The sequence below is a fragment of the Ptychodera flava genome (genome assembly GCF_041260155.1).
Source record: "Ptychodera flava strain L36383 chromosome 23 unlocalized genomic scaffold, AS_Pfla_20210202 Scaffold_24__1_contigs__length_23054250_pilon, whole genome shotgun sequence".
NCBI lineage: Eukaryota > Metazoa > Hemichordata > Enteropneusta > Ptychoderidae > Ptychodera > Ptychodera flava.
The window spans coordinates 8,838,585-8,852,721 of NW_027248278.1; the positions used below are offsets into that span (position 1 = coordinate 8,838,585).

At 37.0% G+C, this 14,137-nt stretch overlaps 2 long non-coding RNA genes across 2 annotated transcripts; both read right to left on the bottom strand.

The window, feature by feature from the left end:
- Positions 1-644: 644 nt before the first annotated feature.
- On the bottom strand, positions 645-7,313 carry LOC139124492 (uncharacterized). The gene is made up of 3 exons (XR_011549928.1): positions 7,051-7,313; positions 5,471-5,612; positions 645-5,106 (listed from the first exon to the last, which is right to left on the bottom strand). It is a non-coding gene; the product is annotated as an uncharacterized lncRNA (long non-coding RNA).
- Positions 7,314-7,878: 565 nt separating this feature from the next.
- Positions 7,879-14,006, bottom strand: LOC139124615 (uncharacterized). Its single transcript, XR_011549978.1, has 3 exons — positions 13,752-14,006; positions 12,246-12,387; positions 7,879-11,880 (listed from the first exon to the last, which is right to left on the bottom strand). It is a non-coding gene; the product is annotated as an uncharacterized lncRNA (long non-coding RNA).
- Between the last annotated feature and the right edge of the window lie 131 nt (positions 14,007-14,137).

The window sequence follows — 14,137 nt, forward strand, 5'->3', positions numbered from 1 at the left end:
CAGGTATATGGTGTTTAATAATAACACCTGGTAGCAAGAACAAGGTCAAGATCTGTTACCCGCCCGGAAGATGGGGCTGTATGATAGTAATATTAATGATGCCAAAACTAGAGAAGATATACTAAGGTTGGATTTTCAAAAATGAAGAAGGAAATTGGCTGCTTGTTACTTCCGCGAGAAGTACAAAAAAGAACAAGTGAGCAATACCATACCCGTTACTATCTACGATATTCCTCCACTTTCATGAGAAAGAGAATTGTTTACACGATGTTTTATATGTTATACTTTATAAAAGGTGACAAGATGTGGCCGCCAAAGGGTTTGTGTAAGTTTGGCAGAGGATACTTTCGAACCCGTTAATATTCAATTAAAGGAGAGTCTCTGCAACTTTACTTTTGTTTATCTAAACTTGATTGCAGGATAAATTGGAATTCTAAATTTCATTTAAGTCTATGATATTGTGTTCAGTAACATATTGAATTAATGGAAGAGGGATTTCTGGATAAAATGATGGGGCATTGTTCATACATGTAAAGGGCAGAAATGACGACACCATGTTTGGGAAAAATATTTAAACTTTAACACTTCATGTTAATGACGCGATGATAAAAATCTGAACAGAAAACCATGTCTTTTAACCAGCGTTAGATGGGCAATTAATAAGTTTATTACAGTATATACTTAAAGTTAAACGTATACCTTGTACAGTTATATTGTATGTGGTACTTTTTGCTTCGGAAGTAATATCATTAACATATTTTTTACATTTAATATACATGACAACAAATTTATATTAAAAATAATGCTTATTTAATTTAAAAGTCTTAGTGATTATGTAAATTTGCCATCGATTATTACTTCATTGTAAATTCACCGTTAATTAACACCTATATATTGCAATTTAACAATGAAACTGAAACATCTTCTTCCATTAAATACATTAACATCAAACAAACTTCAAGGTTACTTTAAAAGAATTAATGATTTATAGAAATACGTTCCATCGAAAATATTTCGAATATAACTTATTTAAATCAAAACAATTGTAGAAAATTTTGTCTCACGTTAAAAGGACAAAAGCAGACAAAAATATACATCGTCAAAACTTAAGATACACATATGTAATAAAATCTCTCGAACATTAATGCTACACAAAGCGTACTTCTTGAGTTTGTTTAGAGTGAAAATGCAAGCGGTTTTTTTTTTACAGTGGTGAGTAAAGTAAATGTGTCTACTTAGTTAAAAGCAAACAAAGCTGATTATGGAAGTTATGACCAGTAATTTTTAATTCTTGAAAATATCGGTCATAAAACACCATGTGCCCCTGTATAGACCATAAAACTGTACAAAATTCAACACTTAACGAGAAATATATATTAATATTTTGGTCATTTTCATGGGTTGATATTTGATATCTATCTGCTAGCTGTAACAGTTTCTCCACCCTGTTTATCTTCAACTTTGTGGAATGATTTGCGACTTTTGCTTCTCATTCATATCAATTTTGAAAATGTAATCTAAGAACGCGAAAAACATTCTATTTGAATAATAAGCTAAAATAAAGGAATAAAGGATCGAAAAGTAAATCAACATTTACTAAAATTATTGCATACATGTATTCTTAAGCATCTTGCAATGTCATAAACTGTAGCCAACCATAGAGAAACCAAATATGCCACTATATATAATCGGAATGAAAAATACAAAATACCAAATCACGTAATATAAAACCCAAAATTATAACAAAATTTTGCTCTTCAGTTTCGATAGCTCAATACTTTCCTACAATTGTCCAAATACCTATCTTAGCCTATAATTAAATAAATAGCAAACAATATACAAATCGTTGTTTAAACTAAAATGTGTTCAACAATAACCAAATATGTAACGAGGTCCTTTACGTATGTACAAACACACATATCAATCAATTATAAAGCACACGATGACTTGGTTTAGTTGTCAAAAGATGACATTGTGACGTGATATCCTGACCCTGGACTTTTGGTCAGTTTCATCAGAGACTTTCTGATACTTTGTTGTTCTTGCCAAATGGTCAAATAATGTTGTCCGACAGACTTTAGCGTAGGTATCTAACACCCCGTTCAATCATTTCAGCGATTTAGCACAGCTGATCATTTTGTTGGCTTATTTTAAGTCGTTTGCTTTGTATGCGATCCCAGGTTGTAGAATTGCACATTTTAAAATTTTGTTAAATGCTATTGTGGATTTTCCCAATGAAGCGGTCATTTGACGAAGGAAACTAGGAAACTACACCAACAACTTTTAAACGTTTGGTCATTTTGACGAGGATGCAGTACCTTCCTATCAAACATCCAACACGTGAGTGTCTTGGTTATTTCTTATTTGAATTATTTATGGTTAGGAATCTTCACGTCGATTCAAATCCCCTGATAGGACGATGTATATATTGGTAGTCACCATTGAAGCAAGAGCTTGAAGGCGTTGTTTTATTAAATATAACAGTTGTATTTCATAGGAAGCAGATTGACTTTAAGTTTCGCATTATGTATGTCAGATGTTAGTATTTGTAGACAACGGCATCTAAAATTCCAATCAGGGTGATCATGTTTCTGTATATGACCATAATCACAAACCACATTGACCAAGAGGTGAAACATGTTTTGATAACGACATTGACTTGGAAGACCAAGAACATGTTATGAAATACAGTGGACTTGCAATTTATATTCCTGTCCGTCATACATTCAGAGTATCGACGATAGGCAAACGATGTCGATAAAGTTTTTGCTTTTGGATGTACTTAATGGCCACTTTGATTGCTTACAAAGTTACAAAGTGATACACTTATTATAGATGAGTTATACAAAACCATATACACCGTTGCCAGCAGTAACAAATATTCTGTCATTTCTGTCGTCAATCGCAACATCCTTCGGGCCCACTAGAAGCATACCATCGTTAAGACAACACACAAACCTACCTTTATCATCAAATTTCTGAACTCTGTTGTTGCCATAATCACAAACATATATATTGTTATCTTTGTCTACCGCTACACCTTCAGGGTGTTTCATTTGACCCGGGTCGCTGCCTTCACACCCAAACACAAAAAGTGGCCTACAAAGAGCATCATAGACCTGAATACAATGCTTGTCCCGGTCAGACACGACTACGCACTCTTTGCTGTTCACAGTTACGCCGTAAGGGTTGACCAGTCTATGTTCTTCAGCGATATTATCATCAAGTGAGCCCCTAAAGTCTCCGCTTACCGTGAACACAGTAATCGTGTGCTTTTTCTTGTTTGCAACAAAGATAAGCCCCTTCTGATTATTGATTCCAATACCCATGGGATAATCAAGGTAGCCCTTTCCAAAGGAAGTAAGATGTTTACCTTTCCTGTCATATACACTCACGATGACCATATCAGTGACAAAATATTCATTTTTGTCCGATACAGCTATGAATTGAGGAAACGAGTCTTCCTTCCCCTCAATAATTACCCGCCCTTTTCCAGTATCATAATTATATTTCTGGATCCGTCGTAAACCATCAGCTAGAAGTACTTTCCCCTTTTTATCAATCGCAATTCCACAACATAAACTGATTTCTACCCCGCTGTGCATTCCGGTGTCTTCGCTTTCGATCATGGCACAATATCCCTATTTGATTTGGCACTAAAGTAGCAAGGCGACCCTTTTACATCGATGCTGTGCAGTTTGACACTAACTTTATGAGAACCAGCTTCTTTACACTGGACATTACAATATATTGTATCACCTTTTGCAGGCTCTATTTCAATACCTATTGCACTATCATCAGGATGTTCTACTGCTCCCTCTAAATACCTATGTATTAATTTCAGTTGGTCTTGCCTCTGACAGTTTATCTTTATGCTACCGTAGACTTTATCTCCTACTCTGAGAGTGTCAGTAGTGTGTAGTTCAAATGCAAATTCATTTGCAGAAAATGCATGTTGAATCGAACCTATATAGGTATCAGGTCGCATATGGACAGGGACAAAGGTCATCAATTTATCATTTCCGGAGTGCTTAAACACAGGAGATGAATCGATATCAATGGTGTAATGCTCAACAAGAGGCTTTGAAGCTACGATCTGGGCAGGAGTGCCATATTTAATGAGATCATTAACGTTTCCAACGGCACTGCCAATTACCTGCTGTTTTTCTTTGGATACAACTATGTCCTTTCTAATTGTATCGAGTTCACGTTCAAAGCTTCTCTTGAGTGAACCTATTAAGGTCTCTCTCTCCTGATAAATTCTGTCGATTATTTCTTGGACCTGAGTTTCGACAGCTTCGACTTCTTCCCTGAGTGTGTTTTCTAGATCGCTGAGGGAAGTTTCTAATCGTTTTGTAACCTTTTCATACTTTCCCAATTTCGTCTTCATGCTTGTTAAACAACCAGAGAGTGACCTTTGATACTGTTTTGTAACCGCAGAAATAGGAACATAGGTATGTGATCTATGTGTAGAACCAATACACGGCTCACACACAGGGACTTCACATGTATTGCAAAACTTGTCGATAATTTTGTTATGTCTTTTGCAATTGATGTCTCTCCTTATCAGAGAGTGTTGATGGGCCTTTACCTGTGTTATTTCTTCAAGGGGAAATATCCTATGTTCTTTGACCGCCGGTAATTTTTTATGATGATCAGTGCATTCGTCACACATGCAGCAAACACAATCCACACAAACATAACATTGTGGGCTCTCGTTACATATTTGACACGTTCTGTCAATTTCTACCTCTTCCTCGGGGCCTATTATTTCTAGGAGATCATTTAGAAGATAGTTTGGTGGAAATTTGCCAACCCCATCTTCAGGAATATCCCATGTTTGATTACAAGAGGGGCAGCGAATTGTGTCTGCATTTTTGACGTACTTACTAAGACAGCTTTTACAAAATGAATGCTGGCACGGCAGACATCTTGGATTTGTGTATTGTTCAAAACAAATACTGCAATGCAGAAGATTCGCCCGTATTTCCGGTAACTTGAAACTTCGCCGACCTTTCAAAGTGCAACGAGTTGCCATGATTTACTCGCTAAGTTTACAACTGCTGGGTAGTTGTTACTGTAGCACTGTGACGTCAATTGTCGCCCCTGTTGAGAACAAAATAAACGAGCACATGAATAAATAAGTGTACCTGCAACTGTGAAAAAATCTTCTCGTCCGGGACTATTAAACGATACAAGGAATTGCATGACTTGTAAAGGTATTAAATTCAGAGCAACTGCGTTTGTATTGAATGATAGTTCTGACGTATTAAAAATGGATTCCGGTCAGATATATTTAATTAGGTTATCAGCCTTCGTTAAGTTACAAATATTTTGACACACCATTTCCATTAAGCATAGCATGAAGAAATCTCTCACTAAAGCTCAACATTTCAGGTATTTATGTTCCTGTCCTTCATAATTTATATTGTCTGTAAAGCAACGAGTTAATGTTTGACCAGCCAGGTACCTGAGTACTCATGGATACTGATGACGATGCCGTCTCATGTAACTTGCTTCACTTTCCATGAAGTCGGCTGCAGAAGGTTCCGCAATACGATGGCCTTCAGCTACTGTATTGAAGACACTGCTAGAGGGTGAATTGCTGGTACCTTTTAAAAGAAAAGAAATGTGCTTGATGGTCGCCAGGTATCTGTCAGGGCATTACATTTGTCACTGTATGATAAGGCATACAGATATTTAAATTTCCATTGCCATGTCCCGTGAACTCACTCATATGGGTGATAAATAAATATAAATACCTAAAAAGTGGATGAATCATTTCTAAACATAAATTTTAAAAACATTGATCAAGTAAAGCAGCTCTATTGACATAATGATTAAAAAACATGAGAACATTTTCGATGTCACGTGTCTGATCCTATATGCTGGAATAGCTAACAAATAATTTTTTAAAAATATTAATCAAGCAAAATTGCTCTATTGACATGCCAGCATTGATAAAAACATGAGAACTGTTTCAATGTCACTTGTATGATCTATATATGTAGGAATGGTTGGCTTCTATATTTTTGACTGAAAACATAATCGTATGGGGAATATGACAAATTATATGTGTCTCTTGCCGAATGTCAATACTCATTTCCACGCGTCCCTAGTATATTTGGATTGTAAGAACAAAAGCGTTGGCTTAGTTTGATCTCACACTCTGTATTATGAATGAGCAAAGCATATTTTCGTTTGACGATTGCTCATTAATCATTTGCTATACCGCCGCCCTCCTTATCTGACGAATGGACGTGCTGTAAATACCGGAACCCTGGCGAGGGTGTGCGATGCATTTCAAACTCAGTATGTGATTGTTAGACTTCACTGTAAAAAGATGCAAAACCCGTTCCCGTAGAGGTGGAATCGATATTGTCATGTGACCTGACTAGCCTTAGAGGAGTTGAATTGATAGGTCCCATTTAGGTACATTTTCTTTACACTCAACATTGCAACCACATACGGGATCCACGACCAACGTTAGTATGTCGGGCTGACAACCAGCAAAGATTTACGAATTTAATACTTGTGTGTGTCGTTCTTTAAATTTATCACTCTCTTTAAGCTTTTCATTATGTTCCCAATCTGTGACAATGTCAAATATTTGTAATGAATATGTCTACATACAGGCAACAACCGATATTGTACATAATCCTATCAGTTGTATATTTCTAACACAATCACGGTAAGTACTCGTGTTCCTTGATTTTTTGTATAAATATAACGTCCACGAAGTAAAATTCTTGCGATAATAAACGATAAGTTATATTGTATGGACAGCATTCTTGTATCGACGTCACGCGTTTAAGCAAATAGGCGGATCTAGGGCAACTGAGGCCATTAAACCCGGATACAGAGACTGCCAAAACTTGCAGGTTAACTATGTCAAGTCAGACTACATTTTTTTTACCTCAACCTGATTTGAAATAAAATGTTCACAGCTTTCTTCCTCAGTAAGAATAATGCTATTAACGCTTTGAAGGATACACCTCAAGCTCTTTTGTGAACTTTCTGTTTACCTATACAAATTTAATGTGTCCTTACCTGCGCCGAGCACTTGAAAACCTCGTTCAGTCAGGTTACACTGCGGGTATTACCCACTCGCTAAACTTCAGAAAGGCACAATGAAGCCAGGTCACAGGCTATTCCCCAAATCATCAGTTTCCTGCAACCCTTTGTCTCACTTGTAAGCTTATGATTGTGCTGAGTAGAACAATAGCGCGTCAATAGTGCCATATATATGAGCTCATTTTAGGGCTCCTTGAAGCATGCATGTATGTCGATCAGCAAGTCAAAAGTGAAAAGGCACGTGTTGACCTCTTTGCATTTAAGGGATCGTCTCGATTTATTACATTAGTACAGAAAAAAACCTCTCATGAGGACGATGAGAGAATGTAACTGTTTTGAGAACTACTGAAGAATTATTCTTATATTTTGTGAGTATGCATGCGCAGCGTGTACTCACAAGGTTAATAAATATGTTTAATTGCTCGAGATTTAGCCACAAATGCTTGGTTTTCGATGGTTGAGTTTTAATTAGCCATCTTTACCTGATCAAACTGCAATATATGGAGAGTTGGAATTGTGCCACAGAGAACAAAACTCAAATTTTTCCACTTCCCTGTGCGAGACTTTGGAAGAACGAAAATCCGACGACAAATGACGGATGCGACATTCGTCACAAAAGGGGGAAAGGGAAAATAATATAAACAATGTTGAAATAGAATGTCAGAAGTTGAAAGACTGAAGGGTTTGAATACCATAAAATTTCAAAAGAACTTACAATCTGACATGTCATTCGCAGTCACAAAGGGCAACAACGTTTTGTCCAGAGCGCTCATCAACCTGGCAAACATACGTGGTCATAATTGTGAACCATCATTATCTTTATTTACTACTCCAATCAGGAAGTCAAGCGTAAAATAATACATAGAAGCTTCAAACATCATCAGAGTAAACGACTGTGCCTTAAATGCTCTTTGAAGTTACAGAAAAAAACGAAGTTTTTGTATTGGAAATTCTGTAAGTAAAACTAAAAGATATAAAGCACATTTCACAGTTCTAGTTGAGTACAATATATTCTTGCATAAAATACAAACAGTATTATATTGCTATGTAATATATTGGCTAAAGGTAGTCATTCGGAAAGGTCCTAAAGCAAGCATGCCATTTGATGTATTTGTAGATGCATCGCTGTTGAAATAAGACATTTTGAAAATGTAATCTAAGAACGCGGAAAACATTCTATTTGAATAATGAGCTAAAATAAAGGAATAAAGGATCGAAAAGTAAATCAACATTATTGCATACATGTATTCTTACGCATCTTGCAATTCCACAGACTGTAGCCAATCATATAGAAACCAAATATGCCACTATATATAATCGGAATGAAAAATACAAAATACCAAATCACGTAATATAAAACCCAAAATTATAACAAAATTTTGCTCTTCAGTTTCGATAGCTCAATATTTTCTTACAATTGTCAAAATACCTATCTTTGCTCATGACTAAATAAGTAGCAAACAATATACAAATGGTTTTTTAAACTAAAATATGTTCAACAATAACCAAATATGTAATGAGGTCCTTTAAGTATGTACAAACACACATATCAATCAATTATCAAGCACACGATGACTTGGCTTAGTGACCAAAAGATGACATTGAGACGTGATATCCTGACCATGGACATTTGGTCAGTTTCATCAGAGACTTCCTGATACTGTGTTTTTCTTGCCAAAAAGAGTCAAATATCGTTTGTCCAACAGACTTCATCGTAGGTCTCTAGCGCCCCTTTCAATCTTTTCTGAGATTTAGCACAGCTGATCATTTTGTTGGCTTAATTTAAGTCGTTTGCTTTGTATGCGATCCCAGGTTGTAGAATTGCACATTTTAAAATTTTGTTAAATACTATTGTGGATTTTCCCAATGACGCGGTCATTTGACGAAGGAAACTAGAAAACTACACTAACAACTTTTAAACTTTTGGTCATTTTGACGAGGATGCAGTACCTTCCTATCAAACATCGAACACGTGAGTAATAGACACGCGAGCATTATCTAAATTGGGTGTCTTGGTTATTTCTTATTTTGGATCATTTGTAGTTTGGAATTTTCACGTCGCTTCATATGCCCCTGATAGGACGATGTATATCTTGGTAGTCACCATTGAAGCAAGAGCTTAAAGACGTTGTTTTATTAAATATAACTGTTGTATTTCATAGGAAGCAGATTGACTTTAAGTTTCGCATTATGTATGTCAGATGTTAGTATTTGTAGACAACGGCATCTAAAATTCCAATCAGGGTGATCATGTTTCTGTATATGACCATAATCACAAACCACATTGACCAAGAGGTGAAACATGTTTTGATAACGACATTGACTTGGAAGACCAAGAACATGTTATGAAATACAGTGGACTTGCAATTTATATTCCTGTCCGTCATACATTCAGAGTATCGACGATAGGCAAACGATGTCGATAAAGTTTTTGCTTTCTTGATGTAATTAATGGCCACTTCGATTGGTCAAAAAGTTACAAAAGCAATGCATTGCTATCCAATTCACATATCGTATAAAGTGATACACTTATTATAGATGAGTTATACAAAACCATATACACCGTTGCCAGCAGTAACAAATATTCTGTCATTTCTGTCGTCAATCGCAACATCCTTCGGGCCCACTAGAAGCATACCATCGTTAAGACAACACACAAACCTACCTTTATCATCAAATTTCTGAACTCTGTTGTTGCCATAATCACAAACATATATATTGTTATCTTTGTCTACCGCTACACCTTCAGGGTGTTTCATTTGACCCGGGTCGCTGCCTTCACACCCAAACACAAAAAGTGGCCTACAAAGAGCATCATAGACCTGAATACAATGCTTGGCCCGGTCAGACACGATGACACACTCTTTGCTGTTCACCGCTACGCCGTAAGGGTTGACAAGTCTATGTTCTTCAGCAATACTGTCATCAAGTGAGCCCCTGAAGTCTCCGCTAACCGTGAACACAGATATCGTGTGCTTTTTCTTGTTGGCAACGAAGATAAGCCCCTTCTGATTATTGATTACAATACCCATCGGATAATCAAGGTAGCCCTTTCCAAAGGATGTAAGTTGTTACCTTTCCTGTCATATACACTTACAATGACCATATCAGTGACAAAATATTTATTTTTGTCCGATACAGCTATGTAATGAGGAAACGAGTCTCCCTTTCCCTCAATAATTACTCGCCCTTTTCCAGTATCATAATTATATTTCTGGATCCGTCGTAAACCGTCAGCTAGAAGTACTTTACCCTTTTTATCAATCGCAATTCCACAACATATACTGATTTCTACCCCACTGTGCGTTCCGTTGTCTTCCCTTTCGATCATGGGCACGATGTCTCTATTGGATTTGGCACTAAAGTAGCGGGGCGACCCTTTTACATCGATGCTGTGCAGTGTGACACTAACTTTATGAGAACCCGCTTCTTTACACAGGACACAAAAATATATTGTTTCACCTTCTGCCGGCTCTATTTCATACCTATTGCACTACTATCAGGATGTTTCACTCTTCCCTCTAAATACCTATGCATTAATTTTACTTGGTCTTGCCTCTGACAGTTTATCTTGATGCTACCGTAGACTTTATCTCCATCTCTGAGAGTATCAGTAGTGTGTAGTTCAAATTCAAATTCATTTGCTGAAAATGCATGTTCAATCGAACCTATATAGGTATCAGGTCGCATATGGACAGGGACAAAGGTCATCATTTCATTATTTCCGGAGTGCTTAAACACTGGAGATGAATCGATATCAATGGTGTAATGTTCAACAATAGGCTTTGAAGCTACCATCTGGGCAGGAGTACCATATTTAATGAGATCATTAACGTTTCCAACGGCACTTCAAATTACCTGCTGTTTTTCTTTGGATACAGTAATGTCTGTTTAATTGTATCGAGTTCACGTTCAAAGCTTCTCTCGAGTGAACCTATTAGGCCTCTTTCTCCTGATTAATTTTGTCGATTATTTCTTGGACCTGAGTTTCGACAGCTTCGACTTCTTCTCTGAGTGTGTTTTCTAGATCGCTGAGGGATGTTTCTAATCGTTTTGTAACTTTTTCATACTTTCCCAATTTCGTCTTAATGCTTGTTAAACAACCAGAGAGTGACCTTTGATACTGTTTTGTAACCGCAGAAATAGGAACATAGGTATGTGATCTATGTGTAGAACCAATACACGGCTCACACACAGGGACTTCACATGTATTGCAAAACTTGTCGATAATTTTGTTATGTCTTTTGCAATTGATGTCTCTCCTTATCAGAGAGTGTTGATGGGCCTTTACCTGTGTTATTTCTTCAAGGGGAAATATCCTATGTTCTTTGACCGCCGGTAATTTTTTATGATGATCAGTGCATTCGTCACACATGCAGCAAACACAATCCACACAAACATAACATTGTGGGCTCTCGTTACATATTTGACACGTTCTGTCAATTTCTACCTCTTCCTCGGGGCCTATTATTTCTAGGAGATCATTTAGAAGATAGTTTGGTGGAAATTTGCCAACCCCATCTTCAGGAATATCCCATGTTTGATTACAAGAGGGGCAGCGAATTATGTGTGCATTTTTGACGTACTTACTAAGACAGCTGTTACAAAATGAATGCAGGCATGGTAGACATCTTGGATTTGTGTATTGTTCAAAACAAATGCTGCAATGCAGTAGATTCGCCCGTATTTCCGGTAACTTGAAACTTCGCCGACCTTTCACAGTACAACGAGTTGCCATGATTTACTCGCTAAGTTTACAACTGCTGGGTAGTTGTTACTGTAGCACTGTGACGTCAATTGTCGCCCCTGTTGAGAACAAAATAAACGAGGACATGAATAAATAAGTGTACCTGCAACTGTGAAAAGATCTTCTCATCCGGGATTATTAAACGACACAAGGGATTGCATGACTTGTAAAGGTATTAAATTCAGAGCAACTGCGTTTGTATTGAATGATAGTTCTGACGTATTAAAAATGGATTCCGGTCAGAGATATTTAATTAGGTTATCAGCCTTCGTTAAGTTACAAATATTTTTGATACACCATTTTCATTAAGCATAACATGAAGAAATCTCTCACTAAAGTTCAACATTTCAGGTATTTATGTTCCTGTTCTTCATAATTTATATTGTCTGTAAAGCAACGAGTTAATGTTTGACCAGCCAGGTACCTGAGTACTCATGGATACTGATGACGATGCCGTCTCATGTAACTTGCTTCACTTTCCATGAAGTCGGCTGCAGAAGGTTCCGCAATACGATGGCCTTCAGCTACTGTATTGAAGACACTGCTAGAGGGTGAATTGCTGGTACCTTTTAAAAGAAAAGAAATGTGCTTGATGGTCGCCAGGTATCTGTCAGGGCATTACATTTGTCACTGTATGATAAGGCATACAGATATTTAAATTTCCATTGCCATGTCCCGTGAAGTCACTCATATGGGTGATAAATAAATATAAATACCTAAAAAGTGGATGAATCATTTCTAAACATAAATTTTAAAAACATTGATCAAGTAAAGCAGCTCTATTGACATAATGATTAAAAAGCATGAGAACATTTTTGATGTCACGTGTCTGATCTATATATGTAGGAATGGTTGGCTTCTATATTTTTGACTGAAATAACATAATCGTATGGGGAATATGACAAATTATATGTGTCTCTTGCCGAATGTCAATACTCATTTCCACGCGTCCCTAGTATATTTGGATTGTAAGAACAAAAGCGTTGGCTTGGTTTGATCTCACACTCTGTATTATTGAATGAGCAAAGCATATTTTCGTTTGACGATTGCTCATTAATCATTTGCTACACCGCCGCCCTCCTTATCTGACGAATGGACGTACTATAAATACCGGAACCCTGGCGAGGGTGTGCGATGCATTTCAAACTCAGTATGTGATTGTTAGACTTCACTGTAAAAAGATGCAAAACCCGTTCCCGTAGAGGTGGAATCGATATTGTCATGTGACCTGACTAGCCTTAGAGGAGTTGAATTGATAGGTCCCATTTAGGTACATTTTCTTTACACTCAACATTGCAACCACATACGGGATCCACGACCAACGTTAGTATGTCGGGCTGACAACCAGCAAAGATTTATGAATTTAATACTTGTGTGTGTCGTTCTTTAAATTTACCACTCTCTTTAAGCTTTTCATTATGTTCCCAATCTGTGACAATGTCAAATATTTGTACCAGTGACAACGTCAAATATTTGTAATGAATATGTCTACATACAGGCAACAACCGATATTGTACATAATCCTATCAGTTGTATATTTCTAACACGATCACCGGTAAGTACTCGTGTTCCTTGATTTTTTGTATAAATATAACGTCCACGAAGTAAAATTCTTGCGATAATAAACGATAAATTATATTGTATGGACAGCATTCTTTGTCATCGACTTCACACGTTTGAGCAAATAGGCGGATCTAGGGCAACTGAGGCCATTAAACCCGGATACAGAGACTGCCCAAACTTGCAGGTTAACTATGTCAAGTCAGACTACATTTTGTTTTACCTTAACCTGACTTGAAATAAAATGTTCACCGCTTTGTTCCTCAGTAAGAATAATGCTATGAAAGTTTTCTCAGCTAGCTTTGAAGGATACACCTCAAGCTCTTTTGTGAACTTCCTGTTTACCTATACAAATTTAATGTGTCCTTACCTGCGCCAAGTACTTGAAAACCTCGTTCGGTCAGGTTACACTGCGGGTATTACCCACTCGCTAAAACTTCAGAAAGGCACAATGAAGCCAGGTCACAGGCTATTCCCCAAATCATCAGTTTCCTGCAACCCTTTGTCTCACTTGTAAGCTTATGATTGTGCTGAGTAGAACAATAGCGCGTCAATAGTGCCATATATATGAGCTCATTTAGGGCTCCTCGAAGCATGCATGTATGTCGATCAGCAAGTCAAAAGTGAAAAGGCACGTGTTGACCTCTTTGCATTTAAGGGATCGTCTGGATTTATTACATTAGTACAGAAAAAACCTCTCATGAGGACGCTGAGAGAACGTAACTGTTTTGAGAACTACTGAAGAATTATTCTTAT